General features: G+C 39.4%; 2 long non-coding RNA genes across 19 annotated transcripts in view; both read right to left on the reverse strand.

Annotated features, from left to right (window-relative positions):
• Window positions 1-27,005, reverse strand: part of LOC137974362 (uncharacterized) — a 60,406-nt gene that overhangs the window by 11,341 nt on the left and 22,060 nt on the right. For 10 of the 16 annotated variants that reach the window (XR_011117427.1, XR_011117437.1, XR_011117438.1 and 7 more), the window contains 8 exons: window positions 24,136-24,275; window positions 23,859-23,926; window positions 20,247-20,385; window positions 10,313-10,452; window positions 10,039-10,106; window positions 6,403-6,541; window positions 1,464-1,603; window positions 1,187-1,254 (listed from right to left, as the gene is read on the reverse strand). This is a non-coding gene — a long non-coding RNA (uncharacterized lncRNA). Of the gene's footprint in view, window positions 1-1,186; window positions 1,255-1,463; window positions 1,604-2,328; window positions 2,404-6,402; window positions 6,545-10,038; window positions 10,107-10,312; window positions 10,506-20,246; window positions 20,389-23,858; window positions 23,927-24,135; window positions 24,276-27,005 lie in introns of all 16 variants that reach the window. The other 6 variants (XR_011117435.1, XR_011117428.1, XR_011117424.1 and 3 more) reach the window with 6 other exon arrangements.
• Window positions 13,265-17,890, reverse strand: LOC137974364 (uncharacterized). Of its 3 annotated transcripts, XR_011117439.1 has the most exons (6): window positions 16,792-17,890; window positions 16,183-16,257; window positions 15,881-16,085; window positions 15,318-15,457; window positions 14,154-14,343; window positions 13,265-14,033 (listed from the first exon to the last, which is right to left on the reverse strand). It is a non-coding gene; the product is annotated as an uncharacterized lncRNA (long non-coding RNA). The 3 variants fall into 3 exon arrangements; XR_011117440.1 differs by lacking the exon at window positions 15,881-16,085 and having other exon boundaries at window positions 16,792-17,884; XR_011117441.1 differs by lacking the exons at window positions 15,881-16,085; window positions 16,183-16,257 and having other exon boundaries at window positions 16,792-17,879.

Below are 27,005 nucleotides of genomic sequence, written 5' to 3' on the forward strand. Positions count from 1 at the left end.
CTGTAAGTTGTCCATGTTTCACATGCATATGGAAGCAATGTGACAACTACAGATGATAGCCAAAAAGGAAGAGAGGCGAAATGGAACAATGTAAACATGGTACCTGGTAGAGGAATGCATGGGAACAATGAACTTTGCAGACAAATGGAAGAAGTGAGTGCTAAAAGGTGGGCGAGTCAGTGTAAAGCCTGGTGAGCAATTTCTAATCTTCCTTGAAGGCAAACAATGAAATCAAGTTACAAACCAAAACTATATCGGAATTTAATCACACAATTGCAAGATGAGTACTGTGAGAATGAACTAGATTGAGAATAAGCTGGATGAAGGATGCACTTTAAAAGATAAAAAAAATACTGACAAATGCCTTCAGCATCAATCTGGAAAAGAGAATCATCAAGATTGTCATCTGATGCACTTCATTTTTGGGGACAAGTCATGGTCCACGAAAAAAGAGAGAGATGTGAGATGAGTCTTTGGAATAAAGAACTTTCACCTGTTGGCGAGGAGGGGGTCATCACATCTATGATCAATAACACTACTTAGCATGGTCCTACCCATCGGCATAGGGAGCTCTTCTCTCCTGGAAGACCTTAAACAGGAATGTAGTAAAGGAAGCACACCCAGCCGTGGGAACTGCAAGAAATGCCCAGTCTAATGGGAGAGAACACACACGCCACACAGAAGTGCCTGAATTTTGTATATGGGGTACAAAGGGACCTCAACATGGTCCTCAGGGAGTTAGCACGCCCCTGCCCCTTTTGGAGTGCTATTTCCCACTGAATTTCATGACACCAAAAAGGTAAGCCCAAACTTTGAAAAGAGAATCGCATTTATGTGAAACAGGAGATGTTGGGCTGAAAGTTGCCTCTTGCCATTCTAAATGGACAAAATGTCTTTGACATTATAACTCCATTAGCTCCACTTATCGATTAACATCTCAAAAACGTGAGATAAGACTAAGTAAGGCAATTTCATGCTTTATTGATAAGAATCAATTTTCTGTTTCCCGTTTCACATATGTGTGATGCTAGTTCTTTCTAATTTAAATTAAATAATTATTATGTACATATTAGTAACAGAAAATTATCAAGTAAGGCTGAAGTAAAAGTAGTAAACAAATGCACTTAGCACCATACGGTGCCAGATGAAGACAGGTTTATTTCAATACCATTTAAATCACATTTACCTGGTTGCTCAGTTTGATCATTATCCACAAAACGGCTGAGCTCTTGTGATAAATGCTGCACTTGCTTGCTAAAAAAAGACAAAGCTGTCAGACATGGTTTCACACTTCTCTGCTTTGAAGAATCTTTTAAAGATTCACAAAGTTAGGATTCAAGACAAAGCTTCATTTGTACTTCAAGTTATTGTAAAATTCCTTGTTTCATTCCCTACGTGAAAATATCAATCTCATCTCATCTCATCTAGTCTTAATCAGGATCAAGTAAAACTCTTGTTATTACCTTTGCTTCCTACCAGGAACTCAACTGATGGACAGCCCAGTGGACATCCTCAGACAGAACGATTTAAGTTTCCACTCAGAACAGATTCCACCACTGTTGCAGGCTGCCAATCCACTTTACGGTACCCTCGGCTTGGTATCCTGTAAAACACAGCGTATTGCTTCTGATCAGCCAAGGCAAGTCATTTGCAGCATTGTGATGAAAGATGCATCATTGCAGTAAGTTGACTTTTGTGTGGGTTGGGATATGGGGGGTTAAGATAATTAAGCTCTGGTTGAATCTTGCAAAGCATACTTTGCACACACATGCATTCGGTCAGAAGTCAATTGGCTTCTTCATTCGGCTTAATTAATGTAGCTAGATTAGTTAATGAGACCCATGGTACGGGATGGCTCCTCCCCTTAGGCTCCCATTACGTTTGGGTTTCTTTGCAGGTATTTCCGTTCACAACTGGAATTTGATCGGCTTCTTCAGTATCGTTGAATATTCTTTTCGGCTTTCTTCGTCTTTGTTTCGGCTTAAAGGACAGCACTTTGTCTTCCGACACTTTCATCTGAGCTCACCTTGTTGGTCATCTACAATTGGAGTTCCTGAAATGGTTCTCTACCAATGAAGACTTCATCTTCTAGAAGCTTTCCTTTCTAGTTACCCTTTCCAGAGACTTTGATTTGATGTCATTTGGATGGTCTTCTACCAATGGAGTTCCTGACATTTTTTCTACAAACGAAGACTTCATCTTCCACAAGTTCTCGCGCTTAGTTGCATGCACTGAAATTGAATTTTTTCACACGATACACTTCACTTGCCAGAGCCAGTGCTGAGTCAAGTGAAGGTTTAATCTCGTAAGGTTCAACCAGACACTTACAATAATTAAGATAACAGGCCATTTCAATTTTGTGGGGAGATCTCATTTGGGAACTTCCTTCAAGTTGAGTGGTCTCTGTAGTAAAACTTAACACAATTAGGTTAGGCTCGCAATGTCTGTTGTGGCTTTACCTCTTGCCTTTAAAAAAAAATTTTTCCAAATGACCCTCTTTAAAAACTACACTTTAGACTGGGAAAATTCAGTTTGACCAAACAAAAGTTAATTTACAATGGCAATGTGGTAACTGCTTACCTCAGCCTTGCGGGGATAGGTTAGGTAAACCATAGGTGTCAACTAAGTACTCACTAGGGTAAGCTGTGATGAGGCTGTGTTTCTTCTCTTTCTTAAATTGCTTAATTAAGAGGAGACACCTCATTTACAGGCTACCCAAGGGAATTCACGGGACAATCCACACACCCTAGTCCAAGCTTTTTTTAATATTATGTTAAGCATAACTGACTAAGAAGGATGCAACTGACCTGAAGACCAAGAGCAAAGGCAGTCAGTTATAGTTAGCACTCCAAGAGAGTGCGATGGGAGGATTTTTTCCACTATGGTGGTGGTAACACTGAGACATTGACAATAACTATTGTCTCCTTGTTAGTTTTACCTTGTGGAAGGAACCTCCTGTCAAAAAGCCCTGCATTGCATATGGCAGGCAGTAGGACTAGTAGCATTGACATTAAACATCTGCAAATTGCAAGAATCCAGTGACACTGATCAGCAGCAGTCCCAGCCCAAGTACAATCAATGGTTCTTAAGGGCACCTTGTGGAATTGCACTGGAACCAGCCAGCTGAAGACGTCAATAACCAAAAGGCTACTTTTGAAATGAGTCATGTTAAGTAGTTAGAGTAGCTGCCAATGAGGCGAAGACTGCTCAAAACAAAGCCAGGATAAAAGGACATCACTTTAAATTAACCCAAATAGTTTTAATACCTATTGATATTGACAGAATAGCTATTATAAACTTGCACTTAATTTTAAAAATACGCAGCTGCTTCAACTTGCAAGAGGCAGATGTTCTGCCAAAAGTTAAATTCTTTCAAATCAAAAATGGGTTTATCATTGACGGGGATTTTTAAATGTGTGTTGAGACAGCTGTCAATACTTAATAACTGGCTGGTTGGTTCCCATTTTCGGGTAAGTGAAGTCCTGGCAAAAAAACATCAAGGAGGCTGAAATGGAGACTGGAACGTAACAGCAACCCGTATAAGGTAAGGCCAATTTTCATGGCACAACTTTTGTTAAAAACTGTTTCAGGAATTGAAACGGATCTACACCAGGATTCTAACCTGTGATAGGCCAGGCCTAGGGGATTAGCAGTGCACCACACTGCACTACCCCTTGGCAACAAAAGTTGTATCATGTCAATGGGTCTGAGGCAATACACTACAACCTGGCATGAGGTATGTGGAACTTTTGTATTTTTCTGCCGAATCCGAATGCGCACTTCTTTCGATTTTTCGGTGCTCTTAACTACAGGATTCACTATTCGATTCATCGTCAACACTTCGATCACTTCACTGCTATTCCGCTATGGCTACATGAAGAACTCGCCATTCACTATGATAATGACAATGGCCTGGAAAGCCCTGAAAATATTCTTGGTTTTGCCAGGCACCCAAATTTTTCCAGCATAGGTGCGCACCCAACCATCAAGACCTTCAGATGCAGTGGAGTACTTAATAAGTAATGTCAAGGTTGCTTTGTAACTATTAAAAGAAAGAAATAAAACTTTTAACACTAAACCTGTTGTCAAGCTGGTCATTTAAAGATGATTAACACAAAGAGCTACTGCAGTACTGCACAAATAAAGAACTTTTCGCTAACAACAACTCATTGCCTCCACAGGTTCTAACACAACTTTGTGCCGACAGGTGCTTTTACTTTTCAGGGTATGACAGTAATGTATAAAACAAAAGACTGTAATATGTTCTGCTGACTTATCACAAATAAAAGAAACAAAAACCATCTGGCAGTCTCTTCATTTTCTAACCAAGATTAATTGCCTCCACAGGTACTAACACTGTTTTCCTTCAACAGGTGCTTTTTCTTTTCAGGGTATCAAACAAACGGCAACTGAATTAGCTTATAAAACCTTGTAACTACAATGAATGAAAATCAATAAAACAAAGAAAAACTCTTGTCAGTCTGCATTTTTTAAAAGTCACTTTGCTGATGTGAAGTGCCATGTAAAACTGACTGTGATTCTGTTTCAGCAAATTTCGTATTTAGAATAATCAGCAACCAAACGTGACCAGATGCTATAAAGATGATTTCGAACGAGAAGGTGAGTCATTACAAACAGGGTGTTGTTTATAACAATTAACCTTGTTATTTACTTTAAGGTTTCAGTTCCACACGAATGTGTACTTGCAAACACTGCAGTAACCCCACCCGAAAGAGGAAGCACTTGATCAAGCACTAGATGGTGTGTAAGTATAATAACTGCCTTTTAATTTTGCTCTATTTTTTTGCCATGAAGAACACTATGCTAAAGAGTTAAATAATTACTTCTGTGAGCTTTAAAGAAGTGAAAAAGAGACTTTGAAAATTGACTGACTATTTTTTGAGTATAACCTTACAAAAGTTAGAGCACTCTGCCCAGGATCCTCTCACATCAGAGACCAAGGCTGGGAACACCTTGTCATTGTGTGTCCCTAAGGATTACTGAAATTTGGAAATGAGGGCTTACAGATAAAGCATGGTGGATCATTATTCAGCAAGCCCTTTTAAAGTTTTATATCGACATTAGAAACATTAAAAATGAGAATATTTAACCAATACTTGGGATTCAAACCCATTATTACTTGTTGCAAATGCCTTCAAGTTAATTTCACGATATTCTGAACAGATACAAATAAAACATAGCTAACTTTTAAAACTTGTTTACTTGGCAGGAGAAAAATGGTGTCTCAATTCTGCAGCAATATGACCTCTAGTGTTCCTCTAACCTTGACGTCATCTTTGCAATCACAAGAGACGCAACGGCTCCACTCCGATGAACTTTTCTGTTCTCAGGGCTAAGCAGCGATTTATGACAACAATATCTTTGCACCTGTTGCTGGTACTCATGTTAGACTTCCTTATTGTTGCTCACAATATGAAGATTCCCCTGGTAGATTGCACACAATATTTTGAGATTGAAACTCTGTATTGAGGTTCCTCCACATCTTGTGTCTAGTTGGAGTCTGAGCTTGAGTCAATCATCTCAAACAGGATTTTCCTTGTGGGGTTGATTGGGTAGACTGGAAGGTCATTCTAACAGCCTCTATCCCCACAGAATCAATCAATGACTTGAACTCAGTTAATTATTTTGGCTTGCACCGGTACCATTGCTCCACTGTGCAATATAAAATCTCTTCACAATCCCCTCATTTGCCCTTACGAAGGGTTACTCAGTACATGTATGCATGATCTGGATGGAACACGATAGTTGACTTGGCTTTCTGCACTCACTCAAACAAATACTGAAAAGCATTGTTAAAAGTTCATGAGTACTACGCCAAAGAGTTTCTGGGCAAAAAGGTCTTTCATTGCCTTGAAAACCATTTCTTTACAAGGAAGTTATGCCACAATAACACTTCTTTTCGTGATTCCCACAGATGCCAATCCAGGTCTACGTTCTCAATTTTTTTACAATGACCAAAGATAATTGCAAACACAAAGTCATTATACGTGCCTGAGAAAAATAAGGAGTCTTGCATTTACCACCCTGTTGTAAATAAGACTTGCTTTTCAATTGCATTTTACCACCTTTTGCCATTTTCTTTGACAACTCACAATAGCTGACTGTTTCTCTTTCCCATTTACTGTGAAATATTGTAAGGTATTGCCCTTTGGTTGATGGTGATGAGGTTCCTAAGGACATCTTGACCCCACAAGGAAACAACCATGTACTTTTATCTCCATCATGCAACTGCACTAAAGTGTGTGCTCTTGTTCAGTTTGCACTTTCGCAAATTGCTTCTACATGTACCATGTTTTAGTTAGCCCAAGAAGATGTACGTGAAATCTACCCAACCCATTTCTTGTGCAAATTACAACAACAGTTGCTGACAATATTCCTTACCTCAACTAAGCGGTGCTGCCTGGGATCATGTTGGTAATTGACCAGAAGATTGCCTTTGCCCTCACACAACGTCTTGAGCTTGACAACCCAACCCATGGCCAAACCAGAGTGCAACTTGATTAAGCTTCCATTTCATGATCTGCTAAGTGGAAAATTTATATTCTATTTGAAAGTACCCATCTCTCTGCAGCTGTGGTTTCATGTAGGGTTTATTAGTGTAGGCTAATCACTTACCTGGAAATTCTCACAAGAGGCTAATCAACTAACTAATGGGAAGAGAGGATACTTGACAAACCTTAAAAGGTCAGTGGCTAGACCTTGCTCGGAGAGCCGGCCTAGATGGAGATGTTAGGCACTTCAATCCCTCCACTAACCTCGGAGCTTACCTAAGGAAAGCTGGAGTACCCCTTAGTCTTACCATAGACACTGGCTTGCCACAAGGCATGGGGAGCGGAATAAAGGACAGTTGCATTGGTGGATGGGCCTTCCATGGCCAACTGAGTATACACTGTGCAGCCAGATGCTGGCGTGTATCCTGGGATCCACTCACCCTGGTTAGAGAACCACTGTGGTTCATGAAGGCAACGGCAAACCATAGTTTGCATACAGATTTGTAGTATGACCATATTGTAATGGCTACATTGGAGAGTATCGGACCTGATGACGTTACCAGGATCTTTCTTTTGCAAGATGCCACGTCGAGCAGGAGATGATCATGTGAAATCCTCCTCTTTGATGATTTGAAATGGTGTATGGAATGTAAGAACAATGTCAAGGCAATAGAAGTACAAATGGGAGACTGGAGAGGCAGATCCCAGGTCTTACCGCAGTGTGTTTTCAAAACAAAAAGGAGACTTTATTAGCGATGAGGTGGGTTTAATTTACTTTACTCTGGGGTTACAAGGAGAGAGAGTGCTGTTGCCCTGCTCCTGGACAACCAGGCAGGAAAGTGTGTTGAGAGAGGAGAACCTTATAATGGACTCCTGGTGGTAATGGTCATAGTAATGAATTTATATAGCACATTTCCTATTCACATGCGCTTTTTACAAGTAATCAACCGTTGGACATCAGCATATACATGTACAGGCGCCGCTGGCAGCCGCTATTCGTTCATTAGTGATCTCACCAACCCATGAATGAATGAAATGAGGCCTGACCACAACACTGGGATCTACATACCATACTCTTTGTGACATATGTGTGGCTTCTTTTACGTCCCACAGGATTATGAACATAAAGGGTTGTGAGACAGGATCTACGGTTTATGTCCTTATCTCAGAAGACTTGAAAGTCTAACTCTTGTGCAGATTGTCATTAACAAAGACAGCACTTTCTCCTGAGTTGTTTTAAAGACCCCTTAGTGTGTGGCGGACTAGAGGAAATGCATGATAACAGTGATCCAATAGTTAAACATGGACCAAGGAATGACTACGTAATAGGACTGGGGATTTCAGTGCAGTTGTTGGTGCAGGAAGCAAAGGTTTAATAGCAGTCTGTTTTTTAGCCTTGGTGGCAGTAATGATAAGTGAGACTTCCTAATCGAGTTTCTGTAAAATAGGCAGGAACAATATGACAGCTAACACCTGGTTTGAGCACAATTTAATTGCCGATTCCATTCTGATCACAATCTGGTCATGATGAAGGTTAAGCTAAGTTTGAAAAGAATAGTAGTAGTAGGAAAACAAGAGGTAAAATACAAAGAAGATCTTTGCAGAAGATTTGGATCAATATCTTCAAATGAATGCAAGTCAAAACTCATCACAGAACGGACGGAGTTAGCTCAAAATTGCACTTTGGAAAAGTGGGGAAGAGAATATTGGATACGAGGTAAGCAACAGCCTACGAAGCCTTGGGTTCTTCTTATTTTGTCCATCATTGCCGATCATGAAGACAGGTTGGGAACATCACTTGTTGAGAACCCTCATTGGCTATTGAGTCCTATAGGAGCTCTGACATCACATGTTAGAAATTCATATCAAGAGTCTTGACGAGCTGGGTTCAGTTGTCACTCCTTATGATGATCCCTTTCTGTTTAGCTTTTTATTCTATTGGCTTCAAAGTAGAGGTTACTTTTGTTTATCAGAGCCCTCCACATAACTCTTTCTCTGGCTAGGTCCTCCCAAGTTTCTTAGTCAATATCACATTTCTTGAGGTTTTGTTTCAATCGGCCCTTGTACCTTTTCTTTTTTTGGCATCCATCACAATTTCTGTGTGACCTCCCTTCAGTTCTGAGTACAAATATGACTTTGGGAATTCTTTTCTTCTGACATTAATACATGACCTGCCTGTCTGAGTTGTGCTGTTATGATCACCTGTTCCATGCCAGTCCTGTTTACCTTTCTCCAGAACCTCAGTATTTGGTAGTGTGTCTTGCCATCTGATTTTCATGATTTTTCAAAACAGGTTAGTTGGAAATGGTTAAGGTGCTTCACATGTCCGCTGTAAGTTGTCCATGTTTCACATGCATATGGAAGCAATGTGACAACTACAGATGATAGCCAAAAAGGAAGAGAGGCGAAATGGAACAATGTAAACATGGTACCTGGTAGAGGAATGCATGGGAACAATGAACTTTGCACAAATGGAAGAAGTGAGTGCTAAAGGTGGGCGAGTCAGTGTAAAAGCCTGGTGAGCAATTTCTAATCTTCCTTGAAGGCAAACAATGAAATCAAGTACAAACCAAAACTATATCAGAATTTAATCACACAATTGCAAGATGAGTACTGTGAGAATGAACTAGATTGAGAATAAGCTGGATGAAGGATGCACTTTAAAAGATAAAAAAATTACTGACAAATGCCTTCAGCATCAATCTGGAAAAGAGAATCATCAAGATTGTCATCTGATGCACTTCATTTTTGGGGACAAGTCATGGTCCACGAAAAAAGAGAGAGATGTGAGATGAGTCTTTGGAATAAAGAACTTTCACCTGTTTGGCGAGGAGGGGGTCATCACATCTATTATCAATAACACACACTACTTAGCATGGTCCTACCCATCGGCATAGGGAGCTCCTCTCTCCTGGAAGACCTTAAACAGGAATGTAGTAAAGAAGCACACCCAGCAGTGGGAACTGCAAGAAATGCCCAGTCCTAATGGGAGAGAACACACACGCCACACAGAAGTGCCTGAATTTTGTATATGGGGTACAAAGGGACCTCAACATGGTCCTCAGGGAGTTAGCACGCCCCTGCCCCTTTTGGAGTGCTTTCCCCACTGAATTTCATGACACCAAAAAGGTAAGCCCAAACTTTGAAAAGAGAATCGCATTTATGTGAAACAGGAGATGTTGGGCTGAAAGTTGCCTCTTGCCATTCTAAATGGACAAAATGTCTTTGACATTATAACTCATTCTTTCCATTAGCTCCACTTATCGATTAACATCTCAAAGACGTGTGAGATAAGACTAAGTAAGGCAATTTCATGCTTTATTGATAAGAATCAATTTTCTGTTTCCCGTTCACATATGTGTGTGATGCTAGTTCTTTCTAATTTAAATTAAATAATTATTATGTACATATTAGTAACAGAAAATTATCAAGTAAGGCTGAAGTAAAAGTAGTAAACAATGCACTTAGCACCATATGGTGCCAGATGAAGACAGGTTTATTTCAATACCATTTAAATCACCTTTACCTGGTTGCTCAGTTTGATCATTATCCACAAAACGGCTGAGCTCTTGTGATAAATGCTGCACTTGCTTGCTAAAAAAAGACAAAGCTGTCAGACATGGTTTCACACTACTCTGCTTTGAAGAATCTTTTAAAGATTCACAAAGTTAGGATTCAAGACAAAGCTTCATTGTACCTCAAGTTATTGTAAAATTCCTTGTTTCATTCCCTACGTGAAAATATCAATCTCATCTCTCTCATCTCATCTTAATCAGGATCAAGTAAAACTCTGTTATTACCTTTGCTTCCTACCAGGAACTCAACTGATGGACAGCCCAGTGGACATCCTCAGACAGAACGATTTAAGTTTCCACTCAGAACAGATTCCACCACTGTTGCAGACTGCCAATCCACTTTACGGTACCCTCGGCTTGGTATCCTGTAAAACACAGCGTATTGCTTCTGATCAGCCAAGGCAAGTCATTTGCAGCACTTTGATGAAAGATGCATCATTGCAGTAAGTTGACTTTTGTGTGGGTTGGGTATGGGGGGTTAAAATAATTAGCTCTGGTTGAATCTTGCAAAGCATACTTTGCACACACATGCATTCGGTCAGAAGTCAATTGGCTTCTTCATTCGGCTTAATTAAATTAGTAGTTAGATTAGTTAATGAGACCCATGGTACGGGATGGCTCCTCCCCTTAGGCTCCCATTAGGTTTGGGTTTCTTTGCAGGTATTTCGTTCACAACTGGAATTTGATCGGCTTCTTCAGTATCGTTGAATATTCTTTTCGGCTTTCTTCGTCTTTGTTTCGGCTTAAAGGACAGCACTTTGTCTTCCGACACTTTCATCTGAGGTCACCTTGTTGGTCATCTACAATTGGAGTTCCTGAAATGTTTCTCTACCAATGAAGACTTCATCTTCTAGAAGCTTTCCTTTCTAGTTACTCTTTCCAGAGACTTTGCTTTGATGTCATTTGGATGGTCATCTACCAATGGAGTTCCTGACATTTTTTCTACAAACGAAGACTTCATCTTCCACAAGTTCTCCCGCTTAGTTGCATGCACTGAAATTGAATTTTTTTCACACGATACACTTCACTTGCCAGAGCCAGTGCTGAGTCAAGTGAAGGTTTATCTCGTAAGGTTCAACCAGACACTTACAATAATTAAGATAACAGGCCATTCCAATTTTGTGGGGAGATCTCATTTGGGAACTTCCTTCAAGTGAGTGGTCTCTGTAGTAAAACTTAACACAATTAGGTTAGGCTCGCAATGTCTGTTGTGGCTTTACCTCTTGCCTTTAAAAAAAAATTTTTTCCAAATGACCCTCTTTAAAAACTACACTTTAGACTGGGAAAATCAGTTTGACCAAACAAAAGTTAATTTACAATGGCAATGTGGTAACTGCTTACCTCAGCCTTGCGGGGATAGGTTAGGTAAACCATAGGTGTCAACTAAGTACTCACTAGGGTAAGCTGTGATGAGGCTGTGTTTCTTCTCTTTCTTAAATTGCTTAATTAAGAGGAGACACCTCATTTACAGGCTACCCAAGGGAATTCACGGGACAATCCACACACCCTAGTCCAAGCTTTTTTTAATATTATGTTAAGCATAACTGACTAAGAAGGATGCATCTGACCTGAAGACCAAGAGGAAAGGCAGTCAGTTATAGTTAGCACTCCAAGAGTGACCATTTCTGGCATTATCTAATTAGATTGTTTTTGTCCTGTAAACCTACTTTATCCAAGTCAATTACAAGCTGTTTATTATTATTATTATTAATATTAGTAGTAGTAGTAAGTAGTATAGTAGGAGTAGTAGTAGTAGTATCATTACTATTACTATAATTGAGGTTTTTATCTGCATTAGAAGGGGGCGTGGCTGGAGACAACTATAAAGGCTTGCACCTGTAAATATGTTAGTTCGACCCCTACCATATTTTGTATGGGTAATCAAATGGTGACGAGTGAAATTATGGAACATTTCACGCACATTTTGTCCAAAATCAAATAATTTCTTTGACTTTGAAACAAAACGCAATAAATCAAATCAATATCATGAGCAACAAATAACGTTCATAAGACGCCATTTTGGCACTGTAGGAAAAGTTGCCATGGCAACATTGTAATTTCACATGTGAAATTATAATTAACACGGAAATTTTGCGCCAAAATTAACGAGTAATTTGTCACCCATGTTATTATCAAGAAAAACTACATTGAAAACCAAATAATTAGCCAAAATAAAGCGTATCATACATTGTTAAGAAGAGATTTTATTCACCATTTTAAAAAGTGAAATTTTTGGCCAATTACCCTTTACCTTAATAATCATAACTCTGTCGGCAACAACATCTTGGAGACAACAAGTGGATATAGACCTCTTTCATAATGGCGGCCAAATGAAATATTCCTCTGTTGTAATGCCAATAAGCCTTTCTAGCCTCGCTACGACGCGCAACTTTCAAAGAACATTTGTTTCAAAATGAGGGCAGTAGGTCTAATTAACATAAACACAAAAGAATGTGAAGGTGATCGCCATTTATAAAACTAGCCTATACAGTACACTGAAATAATAAATAAACAATCTAAAAAAATAAACTTCAGTTGGTAAACAATAGGCCATTTCCGAGTTCACATCTTGCTCCTCTTCAAAGCGAGTCTAAGTGCAAAGTTTTGTGATGGTAATTAGTTCCACTTTACATATGAATAAAAACTAATTTTCATATGAAAAACTTTGCACTTAGACTCGCTTTGAAGAAGAGGCGAACATGAACTTGGAAATGGCCTATTAAATTTTGCTCAGAATAAATAGTCTTGATAGAACATTAAAAGTACAAATCCACATGCAAAAACAATCAGTTCTCCAAGATAGCCAGATTTCACACCTGCAATTGTGGTCTGCATTCTCCTTATTACAATGACATTTCAGCCCTTTTTTATCTCTTGAGAATAAGTCATACACTAATTTAGATCACTTATTTCTGGTTGCACTACTCTGGCTGTAATAACAAGAACCATTTTCACATTGAAAACTAGAACAAGTTCATGTGGAAAGGAGAATTTGCATGTACATGGGTTTCTTAGCCAAACAGGTTCTTAAAAAATTAGCTTCTTATATGTGGGCAGGTTTGTTCAACAGGTCAGTAAAATTTGAGATGAGAAAGGCTATGAAACAAATGGAGGTACATGTAAACGATGGGAAAAGAACTGGAGGAAACTTTTGAAGAAACCCTAACCTGTATTAAAGCTATCCTTCTGCCAAAAGATTTGTAAATAATTGGGGTTGTTTCACAATTGTTAAAACTATAACTTGTGACCTGTAAAATAACCCTACTGCATTCCAAACATTAATAACCAATTTTTCCTTGAGCCTGAATAGACTGTACCCCTTATGACATAACACAGCATATTCTTTCTTTTCATTATTCTTTTGCTGAGTGACTACTGAAACAGTGCATTCTGGTATTTATAGTAGTCACTCAACAAAAGAATTTTGATGAGTGACTACGTAACAAGGGGTAAGGCCTATTGAAGACAATAATAACAAAATAGCCAAAAAGACATTGGGCTGTCTGCATCTCATCTTGTATCCAACAATTAACAAGGAAATGGCTTTTGGCAAACTCTGCCTTGTTTCATTTGTCATTAAACTTGGCTTTTCACAGCAAAACATTCCAGCCACTTGCAAGCAACAATTTCCTCAAACTTTTGAAAGCACAATGGCTGGACACATAGATTCAGCGAGATATGAAAAGTGAAGTAATTAATCCAAGAAACAGAACTTTAACAGTTTTAACCTTATATTTTCAGGTCACTGCCTGCAAAGGAGCCAGCATGACTTCCAGCTTTGATCACAGGCCACCCAATCATCACCACAAGCCACAAAAAAAAAATCATCACAAGGCAGCAACTTGCAGCCAGCTCAGATCCTAACAAAATGCTTCTCCATCCACTATCTCCTGCAAACAGCAAACTCAAAATTCAGCTTCTGCAACACAGATCTTCACTTTCCAACCTGAAACAGTAAGTTCACTGTTACATGGGTTGGGGTTTGGAGGATTATAAACAATCCACCTGAATTAATGGGCTTCTTCATTCGGCTTAACTTAATCATAGTTAGATTACTTAGTGAGACCTGTGGTGTGGGATGGCTCCTCCCCTTAGGCTCCAATTAAGCTTGGGTTGCTTTGCAGTTTGATCAGCTTCTTCAGTCCTGTCAAGTATTCTAAATTCTTTTGGCTTGAAGGACCACACTTTGTCTTCAATTACTTTGACCTGAGATCACCTGGTTGGTCATCTACAACTGGAGTTCCTGAAATGTTTTTCTGCAAATGAAGACAGATAGAACATACAAAAGTGAAAATCCACATGCAAAAACAAGCATTTCTCCAAGATAGTGAGATTTAATCCTTGGTCTGCATTCTCCTTATTACAATGACGGCATTCAGCCCTTTTTTCTCTCAATAAAGAAAGAAGCCATTAAACAAATTTAGATCACTATTATTATTTCTGGTTGCACTGTTCTGGCTGCAGTAACAAGAACCATTTTCACATTTTAAACGAGAACAAGTCCATGAGGAAAGGGGACTAGGCCATTTCCAAGTTCATGTCTGCCTCCTCTTTAAAGTGTGTCTAAGTGCCAAGTTTTTGTGGTGGTAATTAGTTCTACTTTACATATGAATGAAAACTAATTTTCACAACAAAACTTTGCACTTAGACTCGCTTTGAAGAGGAGGCAGACATGAACTCGCAAATAGCCTATTTGCAAGTACATGATATTTTTAGCAAAACAGGTTCTTAAAAAAACTAGTTTCTTACACATGTAGCTGTGGGCAGGTTTGTTCACAAGCTTGGTAAAATTTGAAGTAAGAAAGGTGATGAAACAAATGGGAGGTAAACATGGGAAAAGAACTTAAGGAAAATACTTAGGAAACCCTAAACCTGTATTAAAACTTTTTTCTCTGCCAAAATGTAAAGATAAAATTGGAAGGCCAGAGCATTCCAAATATATATTATTTTACAATTTTTTTCCTTCGCCTGAATCGAAGACCATAATAATAAAAATTAGCCACAAAAAATCTTGAGTTGACTATTATGGTATTAAATACAACAAAAATCTATAGGCTCTACAATTCAGACCTCTTGTCTCAATGTAAAAGTTCATAAATAAAATGAAAAACATGGATGAAAACCTTATGTACTTCAAGTTATTAGAAAACTCCTACAGCATTTCATTTCTTACATGAAAATATCACTCTCATCTCATCTTAATCAGGAACAAGTAAAACTCTGTTATTACCTTTGCTTCCTACCAGGAACTCAACTGATTGACAGCCCAGTGGACATCCTCAGACAGAACGATTTAAGTTTCCACTCAGAACAGATTCCACCACTGTTGCAGACTACCAATCCACTTTACGGTACCCTCGGCTTGGTATCCTGTAAAACACAGCGTATTGCTTCTGATCAGCCAAGGCAAGTCATTTGCAGCATTGTGATGAAAGATGCATCATTGCAGTAAGTTGACTTTTGTGTGGGTTGGGATATGGGGGGTTAAGATAATTAAGCTCTGGTTGAATCTTGCAAAGCATACTTTGCACACACATGCATTCGGTCAGAAGTCAATTGGCTTCTTCATTCGGCTTAATTAATGTAGCTAGATTAGTTAATGAGACCCATGGTATGGGATGGCTCCTCCCCTTAGGCTCCCATTAGGTTTGGGTTTCTTTGCAGGTATTTCCGTTCACAACTGGAATTTGATCGGCTTCTTCAGTATCGTTGAATATTCTTTTCGGCTTTCTTCGTCTTTGTTTCGGCTTAAAGGACAGCACTTTGTCTTCTGACACTTTCATCTGAGCTCACCTTGTTGGTCATCTACAATTGGAGTTCCTGAAATGTTTCTCTACCAATGAAGACTTCATCTTCTAGAAGCTTTCCTTTCTAGTTACTCTTTCAAGAGAATTTGCTTTGATGTCATTTGGATGGTCATCTACCAATGGAGTTCCTGACATTTTTTCTACAAACGAAGACTTCATCTTCCACAAGTTCTCCCGCTTAGTTGCATGCACTGAAATTGAATTTTTTCACACGATACACTTCACTTGCCAGAGCCAGTGCTGAGTCAAGTGAAGGTTTAATCTCGTAAGGTTCAACCAGACACTTACAATAATTAAGATAACAGGCCATTCCAATGTTGTGGGGAGATCTCATTTGGGAACTTCCTTCAAGTTGAGTGGTCTCTGTAGTAAAACTTAACACAATTAGGTTAGGCTCGCAATGTCTGTTGTGGCTTTACCTCTTGCCTTTAAAAAACAATTTTCCAAATGATCCTCTTTAAAAACTACACTTTAGACTGGGAAAATTCAGTTTGACCAAACAAAAGTTAATTTACAATGGCAATGTGGTAACTGCTTACCTCAGCCTTGCGGGGATAGGTTAGGTAAACCATAGGTGTCAACTAAGTACTCACTAGGGTAAGCTGTGATGAGGCTGTGTTCCTTCTCTTTCTTAAATTGCTTAATTAAAAGGAGACACCTCATTTACAGGCTACCCAAGGGAATTCACGGGACAATCCACACACCCTAGTCCAAGCTTTTTTTAATATTATGTTAAGCATAACTGACTAAGAAGGATGCAACTGACCTGAAGACCAAGAGGAAAGGCAGTCAGTTATAGTTAGCACTCCAAGAGAGTGAGATGGGAGGATTTTTTCCACTATGGTGGTGGTAACACTGAGACATTGACAATAACTATTGTCTCCTTGTTAGTTTTACCTTGTGGAAGGAACCTCCTGTCAAAAAGCCCTGCATTGCATATGGCAGGCAGTAGGACTAGTAGCATTCACATTAAATATCTGCAAATTGCAAGAATCCAGTGACACTGATCAGCAACAGTCCCAGCCCAAGTACAATCAATGGTTCTTAAGGGCACCTGTGGAAATGCACTGGAACCAGCCAGCTGAAGACGTCAATAACCAAAAGACTGCTTTTGAAATGAGTCACGTTAAGTAGTTAGAGTAGCTGCCAATGAGGCGAAGACTGCTCAAAACAGAGCCAAGGATAAAAGGACATCACTTTAAATTAACCCAAATAGTTTAAATACCTATTGATATTGACAGAATAGCTATTATAACTTGCACTTAATTTTAAAAATACACAGCTGCTTCAACTTGCAAGAATGTTCTGCCAAAAGTTAAATTCTTTCAAATCAAAAATGGGTTTATCATTGACGGGGATTTTTAAATGTGTGTTGAGACAGCTGTCAATACTTAATAACTGGCTGGTTGGTTCCCATTTTCGGGTAAGTGAAGTCCTGGCAAAAAAACATCAAGGAGGCTGAAATGGAGACTGGAACGTAACAGCAACCCGTATAAGGTAAGGCCAATTTTCATGGCACAACTTTTGTTAAAAACTGTTTCAGGAATTGAAACGGATCTACACCAGGATTCTAACCTGTGATAGGCCAGGCCTAGGGCATTAGCAGTGCACCACACTGCACTACCCCTTGGCAACAAAAGTTGTATCATGTCAATGGGTCTGAGGCAATACACTACAACCTGGCATGAGGTATGTGGAACTTTTGTATTTTTCTGCCGATTCCGAATGCGCACTTCTTTCGATTTTTCGGTGCTCTTAACTACAGGATTCACTATTCGATTCATCGTCAACACTTCGATCATTTCACTGCTATTCCGCTATGGCTACATGAAGAACTCGCCATTCACTATGATAATGACAATGGCCTGGAAAGCCCTGAAAATATTCTTGGTTTTGCCAGGCACCCAAATTTTTCCAGCATAGGTGCGCACCCAACCATCAAGACCTTCAGATGCAGTGGAGTACTTAATAAGTAACGTCAAGGTTGCTTTGTAACTATTAAAAGAAAGAAATAAAACTTTTAACACTAAACCTGTTGTCAAGCTGGTCATTTAAAGATGATTATCACAAAGAGCTACTGCAGTACTGCACAAATAAAGAACTTTCGCTAACAACAACTCATTGCCTCCACAGGTTCTAACACAACTTTGTGCCGACAGGTGCTTTTACTTTTCAGGGTATGACAGTAATGTATAAAACAAAAGACTGTAATATGTTCTGCTGACTTATCACAAATAAAAGAAACAAAAACCATCTGGCAGTCTCTTCATTTTCTAACCAAGATTAATTGCCTCCACAGGTACTAACACTGTTTTCCTTCAACAGGTGCTTTTTCTTTTCAGGGTATCAAACAAACGGCAACTGAATTAGCTTATAAAACCTTGTAACTACAATGAATGAAAATCAATAAAACAAAGAAAAACTCTTGTCAGTCTGCATTTTTTAAAAGTCACTTTGCTGATGTGAAGTGCCATGTAAAACTGACTGTGATTCTGTTTCAGCAAATTTCGTATTTAGAATAATCAGCAACCAAACGTGACCAGATGCTATAAAGATGATTTCGAACGAGAAGGTGAGTCATTACAAACAGGGTGTTGTTTATAACAATTAACCTTGTTATTTACTTTAAGGTTTCAGTTCCACACGAATGTGTACTTGCAAACACTGCAGTAACCCCACCCGAAAGAGGAAGCACTTGATCAAGCACTAGATGGTGTGTAAGTATAATAACTGCCTTTTAATTTTGCTCTATTTTTTTGCCATGAAGAACACTATGCTAAAGAGTTAAATAATTACTTCTGTGAGCTTTAAAGAAGTGAAAAAGAGACTTTGAAAATTGACTGACTATTTTTTGAGTATAACCTTACAAAAGTTAGAGCACTCTGCCCAGGATCCTCTCACATCAGAGACCAAGGCTGGGAACATCTTGTCATTGTGTGTCCCTAAGGATTACTGAAATTTGGAAATGAGGGCTTACAGATGAAGCATGGTGGATCATTATTCAGCAAGCCCTTTTAAAGTTTTATATCGACATTAGAAACATTAAAAATGAGAATATTTAACCAATACTTGGGATTCAAACCCATTATTACTTGTTGCAAATGCCTTCAAGTTAATTTCACGATATTCTGAACAGATACAAATAAAACATAGCTAACTTTTAAAACTTGTTTACTTGGCAGGAGAAAAATGGTGTCTCAATTCTGCAGCAATATGACCTCTAGTGTTCCTCTAACCTTGACGTCATCTTTGCAATCACAAGAGACGCAACGGCTCCACTCCGATGAACTTTTCTGTTCTCAGGGCTAAGCAGCGATTTATGACAACAATATCTTTGCACCTGTTGCTGGTACTCATGTTAGACTTCCTTATTGTTGCTCACAATATGAAGATTCCCCTGGTAGATTGCACACAATATTTTGAGATTGAAACTCTGTATTGAGGTTCCTCCACATCTTGTGTCTAGTTGGAGTCTGAGCTTGAGTCAATCATCTCAAACAGGATTTTCCTTGTGGGTTGATTGGGTAGACTGGAAGGTCATTCTAACAGCCTCTATCCCCACAGAATCAATCAATGACTTGAACTCAGTTAATTATTTTGGCTTGCACCAGAACCATTGCTCCACTGTGCAATATAAAATCTCTTCACAATCCCCTCATTTGCCCTTACGAAGGGTTACTCAGTACATGTATGCATGATCTGGATGGAACACGATAGTTGACTTGGCTTTCTGCACTCACTCAAACAAATACTGAAAAGCATTGTTAAAAGTTCATGAGTACTACGCCAAGAGTTTCTGGGCAAAAAGGTCTTTCATTGCCTTGAAAACCATTTCTTTACAAGGAAGTTATGCCACAATAACACTTCTTTTCGTGATTCCCACAGATGCCAATCCAGGTCTACGTTCTCAATTTTTTTACAATGACCAAAGATAATTGCAAACACAAAGTCATTATACGTGCCTGAGAAAAATAAGGAGTCTTGCATTTACCACCCTGTTGTAAATAAGACTTGCTTTTCAATTGCATTTTACCACCTTTTGCCATTTTCTTTGACAACTCACAATAGCTGACTGTTTCTCTTTCCCATTTACTGTGAAATATTGTAAGGTATTGCCCTTTGGTTGATGGTGATGAGGTTCCTAAGGACATCTTGACCCCACAAGGAAACAACCATGTACTTTTATCTCCATCATGCAACTGCACTAAAGTGTGTGCTCTTGTTCAGTTTGCACTTTCGCAAATTGCTTCTACATGTACCATGTTTTAGTTAGCCCAAGAAGATGTACGTGAAATCTACCCAACCCATTTCTTGTGCAAATTACAACAACAGTTGCTGACAATATTCCTTACCTCAACTAAGCGGTGCTGCCTGGGATCATGTTGGTAATTGACCAGAAGATTGCCTTTGCCCTCACACAACGTCTTGAGCTTGACAACCCAACCCATGGCCAAACCAGAGTGCAACTTGATTAAGCTTCCATTTCATGATCTGCTAAGAGGAAAATTTATATTCTATTTGAAAGTACCCATCTCTCTGCAGCTGTGGTTTCATGTAGGGTTTATTAGTGTAGGCTAATCACTTACCTGGAAATTCTCACAAGAGGCTAATCAACTAACTAATGGGAAGAGAGGATACTTGACAAACCTTAAAAGGTCAGTGGCTAGACCTTGCTCGGAGAGCCGGCCTAGATGGAGATGTTAGGCACTTCAATCCCTCCACTAACCTCGGAGCTTACCTAAGGAAAGCTGGAGTACCCCTTAGTCTTACCATAGACACTGGCTTGCCACAAGGCATGGGGAGCGGAATAAAGGACAGTTGCATTGGTGGATGGGCCTTCCATGGCCAACTGAGTATACACTGTGCAGCCAGATGCTGACGTGTATCCTGGGATCCACTCACCCTGGTTAGAGAACCACTGTGGTTCATGAAGGCAACGGCAAACCATAGTTTGCATACAGATTTGTAGTATGACCATATTGTAATGGCTACATTGGAGAGTATAGGACCTGATGACGTTACCAGGATCTTTCTTTCGCAAGATGCCACGTCGAGCAGGAGATGATCATGTGAAATCCTCCTCTTTGATGATTTGAAATGGTGTATGGAATGTAAGAACAATGTCAAGGCAATAGAAGTACAAATGGGAAGACTGGAGAGGCAGATCCCAGGTCTTACTGCAGTGTGTTTCAAAACAAAAAAGGAGACTTTATTAGCGATGAGGTGGGTTTAATTTACTTTACTCTGGGGTTACAAGGAGAGAGAGTGCTGTTGCCCTGCTCCTGGACAACCAGGCAGGAAAGTGTGTTGAGAGAGGAGAACCTTATAATGGACTCCTGGTGGTAATGGTCATAGTAATGAATTTATATAGCACATTTCCTATTCACATGCGCTTTTTACAAGTAATCAACCGTTGGACATCAGCATATACATGTACAGGCGCCGCTGGCAGCCGCCATTCATTCATTAGTGATCTCACCCAACCCATGAATGAATGAAATGAGGCCTGACCACAACACTGGGATCTACATACCATACTCTTTGTGACATATGTGTGGCTTCTTTTACGTCCCACAGGATTATGAACATTACAGGGTTGTGAGACAGGATCTATGGTTTATGGTCCTTATCTCAGAAGACTTGAAAGTCTAACTCTTTGCAGATGTCATTACAAAGACAGCACTTTCTCCTGAGTTGTTTAAAGACCCTTAGTGTGTGGTGGACTAGAGGAAATGCATGATAACATTGATCAAATATTTAAACATGGACAAGGGAACGACTACGTAATAGGACTGGGGGATTTCAGTGCAGTTGTTGGTGAAGGAAGCAATGGTTTAATAGCAGGCTGTTTTTTAGCCTTGGTGGCAGTAATGATAGGTGAGACTTCCTAATCGAGTTCTGTAAAATAATGCAGGAACAATATGACAGCTAACACCTGGTTTGAGCACAATTTAATGGGCCGATTCCAATTCTGATCACAATCTGGTCATGATGATGGTTAAGCTAAGTTTGAAAAGAATATGTGGTAGTAGGAAAACCAAGAGGTAAAATAGAAAGAAGATCTTTGCAGAAGACATGGATCAATATCTTCAAATGAATGCAAGTCAAAACTCATCACAGAACAGATGGAGTTAGCTCAAAATTGCACTTTGGAAAAGTGGGGAAGAGAACATTGGATACGAAGTAAGCAACAAGCCTACGAAGCCTTGGGTTCTTCTTATTTTGTCCATCATTGCCGATGAAGACAGGTTGGGTACATCACTTGTTGAGAACCCTCATTTCGCTATTGAGTCCTCCTGTAGGAGCTCTGACATCACATGTTAGAAATTCATATCAAGAGTCTTGACGAGCTGAGTTCAGTTGTCACTCCTTATGATCATCCCTTTTCTGTTTAGCTTTGGTAATCCTATTGGCTACTTTTGTTTATCAGAGCCCTACACATAACTCTTTCTCTGGCTAGGTCCTCCCAAGTTTCTTAGTCAATATCACATTTCTTGAGGTTTTGTTTCAATCGGCCCTTGTACCTTTTCTTTTGGCATACACAATTACTGTGTGACCTCCCTTCAGTTCTGAGTACAATATGACATTGGGAATTCTTTTCTTCTGACATTAATACATGACCTGCCTGTCTGAGTTGTGCTGTTATGATCACCTGTTCCATGCCAGTCCTGTTACCTTTCTCCAGAACCACAGTATTTGGTAGTGTGTCTTGCCATCTGATTTTCATGATTTTTCAAAACAGGTTAGTTGGAAATGGTTAAGGTGCTTCACATGTCGACTGTAAGTTGTCCATGTTTCACATGCATATGGAAGCAATGTGACAACTACAGATGATAGCCAAAAAGGAAGAGAGGCGAAATGAAACAATGTAAACATGGTACCTGGTAGAGGAATGCATGGGAACAATGAACTTTGCAGACAAATGGAAGAAGTGAGTGCTAAAAGGTGGGCGAGTCAGTATAAAGCCTGGTGAGCAATTTCTAATCTTCCTTGAAGGCAAACAATGAAATCAAGTTACAAACCAAAACTATATCAGAATTTAATCACACAATTGCAAGATGAGTACTGTGAGAATGAACTAGATTGAGAATAAGCTGGATGAAGGATGCACTTTAAAAGATAAAAAAAATACTGACAAATGCCTTCAGCATCAATCTGGAAAAGAGAATCATCAAGATTGTCATCTGATGCACTTCATTTTTGGGGACAAGTCATGGTCCACGAAAAAAGAGAGAGATGTGAGATGAGTCTTTGGAATAAAGAACTTTCACCTGTTGGCGAGGAGGGGGTCATCACATCTATGATCAATAACACTACTTAGCATGGTCCTACCCATCGGCATAGGGAGCTCCTCTCTCCTGGAAGACCTTAAACAGGAATGTAGTAAAGGAAGCACACCCAGCAGTGGGAACTGCAAGAAATGCCCAGTCTAATGGGAGAGAACACACACGCCACACAGAAGTGCCTGAATTTTGTATATGGGGTACAAAGGGACCTCAACATGGTCCTCAGGGAGTTAGCACGCCCCTGCCCCTTTTGGAGTGCTATTTCCCACTGAATTTCATGACACCAAAAAGGTAAGCCCAAACTTTGAAAAGAGAATCGCATTTATGTGAAACAGGAGATGTTGGGCTGAAAGTTGCCTCTTGCCATTCTAAATGGACAAAATGTCTTTGACATTATAACTCCATTAGCTCCACTTATCGATTAACATCTCAAAAACGTGAGATAAGACTAAGTAAGGCAATTTCATGCTTTATTGATAAGAATCAATTTTCTGTTTCCCGTTTCACATATGTGTGATGCTAGTTCTTTCTAATTTAAATTAAATAATTATTATGTACATATTAGTAACAGAAAATTATCAAGTAAGGCTGAAGTAAAAGTAGTAAACAAATGCACTTAGCACCATATGGTGCCAGATGAAGACAGGTTTATTTCAATACCATTTAAATCACATTTACCTGGTTGCTCAGTTTGATCATTATCCACAAAACGGCTGAGCTCTTGTGATAAATGCTGCACTTGCTTGCTAAAAAAAGTCAAAGCTGTCAGACATGGTTTCACACTACTCTGCTTTGAAGAATCTTTTAAAGATTCACAAAGTTAGGATTCAAGACAAAGCTTCATTTGTACTTCAAGTTATTGTAAAATTCCTTGTTTCATTCCCTACGTGAAAATATCAATCTCATCTCATCTCATCTAGTCTTAATCAGGATCAAGTAAAACTCTTGTTATTACCTTTGCTTCCTACCAGGAACTCAACTGATGGACAGCCCAGTGGACATCCTCAGACAGAACGATTTAAGTTTCCACTCAGAACAGATTCCACCACTGTTGCAGGCTGCCAATCCACTTTACGGTACCCTCGGCTTGGTATCCTGTAAAACACAGCGTATTGCTTCTGATCAGCCAAGGCAAGTCATTTGCAGCATTGTGATGAAAGATGCATCATTGCAGTAAGTTGACTTTTGTGTGGGTTGGGATATGGGGGGTTAAGATAATTAAGCTCTGGTTGAATCTTGCAAAGCATACTTTGCACACACATGCATTCGGTCAGAAGTCAATTGGCTTCTTCATTCGGCTTAATTAATGTAGCTAGATTAGTTAATGAGACCCATGGTACGGGATGGCTCCTCCCCTTAGGCTCCCATTACGTTTGGGTTTCTTTGCAGGTATTTTCGTTCACAACTGGAATTTGATCGGCTTCTTCAGTATCGTTGAATATTCTTTTCGGCTTTCTTCGTCTTTGTTTCGGCTTAAAGGACAGCACTTTGTCTTCCGACACTTTCATCTGAGCTCACCTTGTTGGTCATCTACAATTGGAGTTCCTGAAATGTTTCTCTACCAATGAAGACTTCATCTTCTAGAAGCTTTCCTTTCTAGTTACCCTTTCCAGAGACTTTGATTTGATGTCATTTGGATGGTCATCTACCAATGGAGTTCCTGACATTTTTTCTACAAACGAAGACTTCATCTTCCACAAGTTCTCGCGCTTAGTTGCATGCACTGAAATTGAATTTTTTCACACGATACACTTCACTTGCCAGAGCCAGTGCTGAGTCAAGTGAAGGTTTAATCTCGTAAGGTTCAACCAGACACTTACAATAATTAAGATAACAGGCCATTTCAATTTTGTGGGGAGATCTCATTTGGGAACTTCCTTCAAGTTGAGTGGTCTCTGTAGTAAAACTTAACACAATTAGGTTAGGCTCGCAATGTCTGTTGTGGCTTTACCTCTTGCCTTTAAAAAAAAATTTTTCCAAATGACCCTCTTTAAAAACTACACTTTAGACTGGGAAAATTCAGTTTGACCAAACAAAAGTTAATTTACAATGGCAATGTGGTAACTGCTTACCTCAGCCTTGCGGGGATAGGTTAGGTAAACCATAGGTGTCAACTAAGTACTCACTAGGGTAAGCTGTGATGAGGCTGTGTTTCTTCTCTTTCTTAAATTGCTTAATTAAGAGGAGACACCTCATTTACAGGCTACCCAAGGGCATTCACGGGACAATCCACACACCCTAGTCCAAGCTTTTTTAATATTATGTTAAGCATAACTGACTAAGAAGGATGCAACTGACCTGAAGACCAAGAGGAAAGGCAGTCAGTTATAGTTAGCACTCCAAGAGAGTGCGATGGGAGGATTTTTTCCACTATGGTGGTGGTAACACTGAGACATTGACAATAACTATTGTCTCCTTGTTAGTTTTACCTTGTGGAAGGAACCTCCTGTCAAAAAGCCCTGCATTGCATATGGCAGGCAGTAGGACTAGTAGCATTCACACTAAACATCTGTAAATTGCAAGAATCCAGTGACACTGATCAGCAGCAATCCCAGCCCAAGTACAATCAATGGTTCTTAAGGGCACCTTGTGGAATTGCACTGGAACCAGCCAGCTGAAGACGTCAATAACCAAAAGACTACTTTTGAAATGAGTCATGTTAAGTAGTTAGAGTAGCTGCCAATGAGGCGAAGACTGCTCAAAACAGAGCCAAGGATAAGAGGACATCACTTTAAATTAACCCAAATAGTTTTAATACCTATTGATATTGACAGAATAGCTATTATAAACTTGTACTTAATTTTAAAAATATGCAGCTGCTTCAACTTGCAAGAGGCAGATGTTCTGCCAAAAGTTAAATTCTTTCAAATCAAAAATGGGTTTATCATTGACGGGGATTTTTAAATGTGTGTTGAGACAGCTGTCAATACTTAATAACTGGCTGGTTGGTTCCCATTTTCGGGTAAGTGAAGTCCTGGCAAAAAAACATCAAGGAGGCTGAAATGGAGACTGGAACGTAACAGCAACCCGTATAAGGTAAGGCCAATTTTCATGGCACAACTTTTGTTAAAAACTGTTTCAGGAATTGAAACGGATCTACACCAGGATTCTAACCTGTGATAGGCCAGGCCTAGGGCATTAGCAGTGCACCACACTGCACTACCCCTTGGCAACAAAAGTTGTATCATGTCAATGGGTCTGAGGCAATACACTACAACCTGGCATGAGGTATGTGGAACTTTTGTATTTTTCTGCCGATTCCGAATGCGCACTTCTTTCGATTTTTCGGTGCTCTTAACTACAGGATTCACTATTCGATTCATCGTCAACACTTCGATCATTTCACTGCTATTCCGCTATGGCTACATGAAGAACTCGCCATTCACTATGATAATGACAATGGCCTGGAAAGCCCTGAAAATATTCTTGGTTTTGCCAGGCACCCAAATTTTTCCAGCATAGGTGCGCACCCAACCATCAAGACCTTCAGATGCAGTGGAGTACTTAATAAGTAACGTCAAGGTTGCTTTGTAACTATTAAAAGAAAGAAATAAAACTTTTAACACTAAACCTGTTGTCAAGCTGGTCATTTAAAGATGATTATCACAAAGAGCTACTGCAGTACTGCACAAATAAAGAACTTTTCGCTAACAACAACTCATTGCCTCCACAGGTTCTAACACAACTTTGTGCCGACAGGTGCTTTTACTTTTCAGGGTATGACAGTAATGTATAAAACAAAAGACTGTAATATGTTCTGCTGACTTATCACAAATAAAAGAAACAAAAACCATCTGGCAGTCTCTTCATTTTCTAACCAAGATT

The sequence above is a fragment of the Montipora foliosa genome, chromosome 10 (assembly GCF_036669935.1).
Source record: "Montipora foliosa isolate CH-2021 chromosome 10, ASM3666993v2, whole genome shotgun sequence".
NCBI classification, from domain to species: Eukaryota; Metazoa; Cnidaria; class Anthozoa; order Scleractinia; family Acroporidae; genus Montipora; species Montipora foliosa.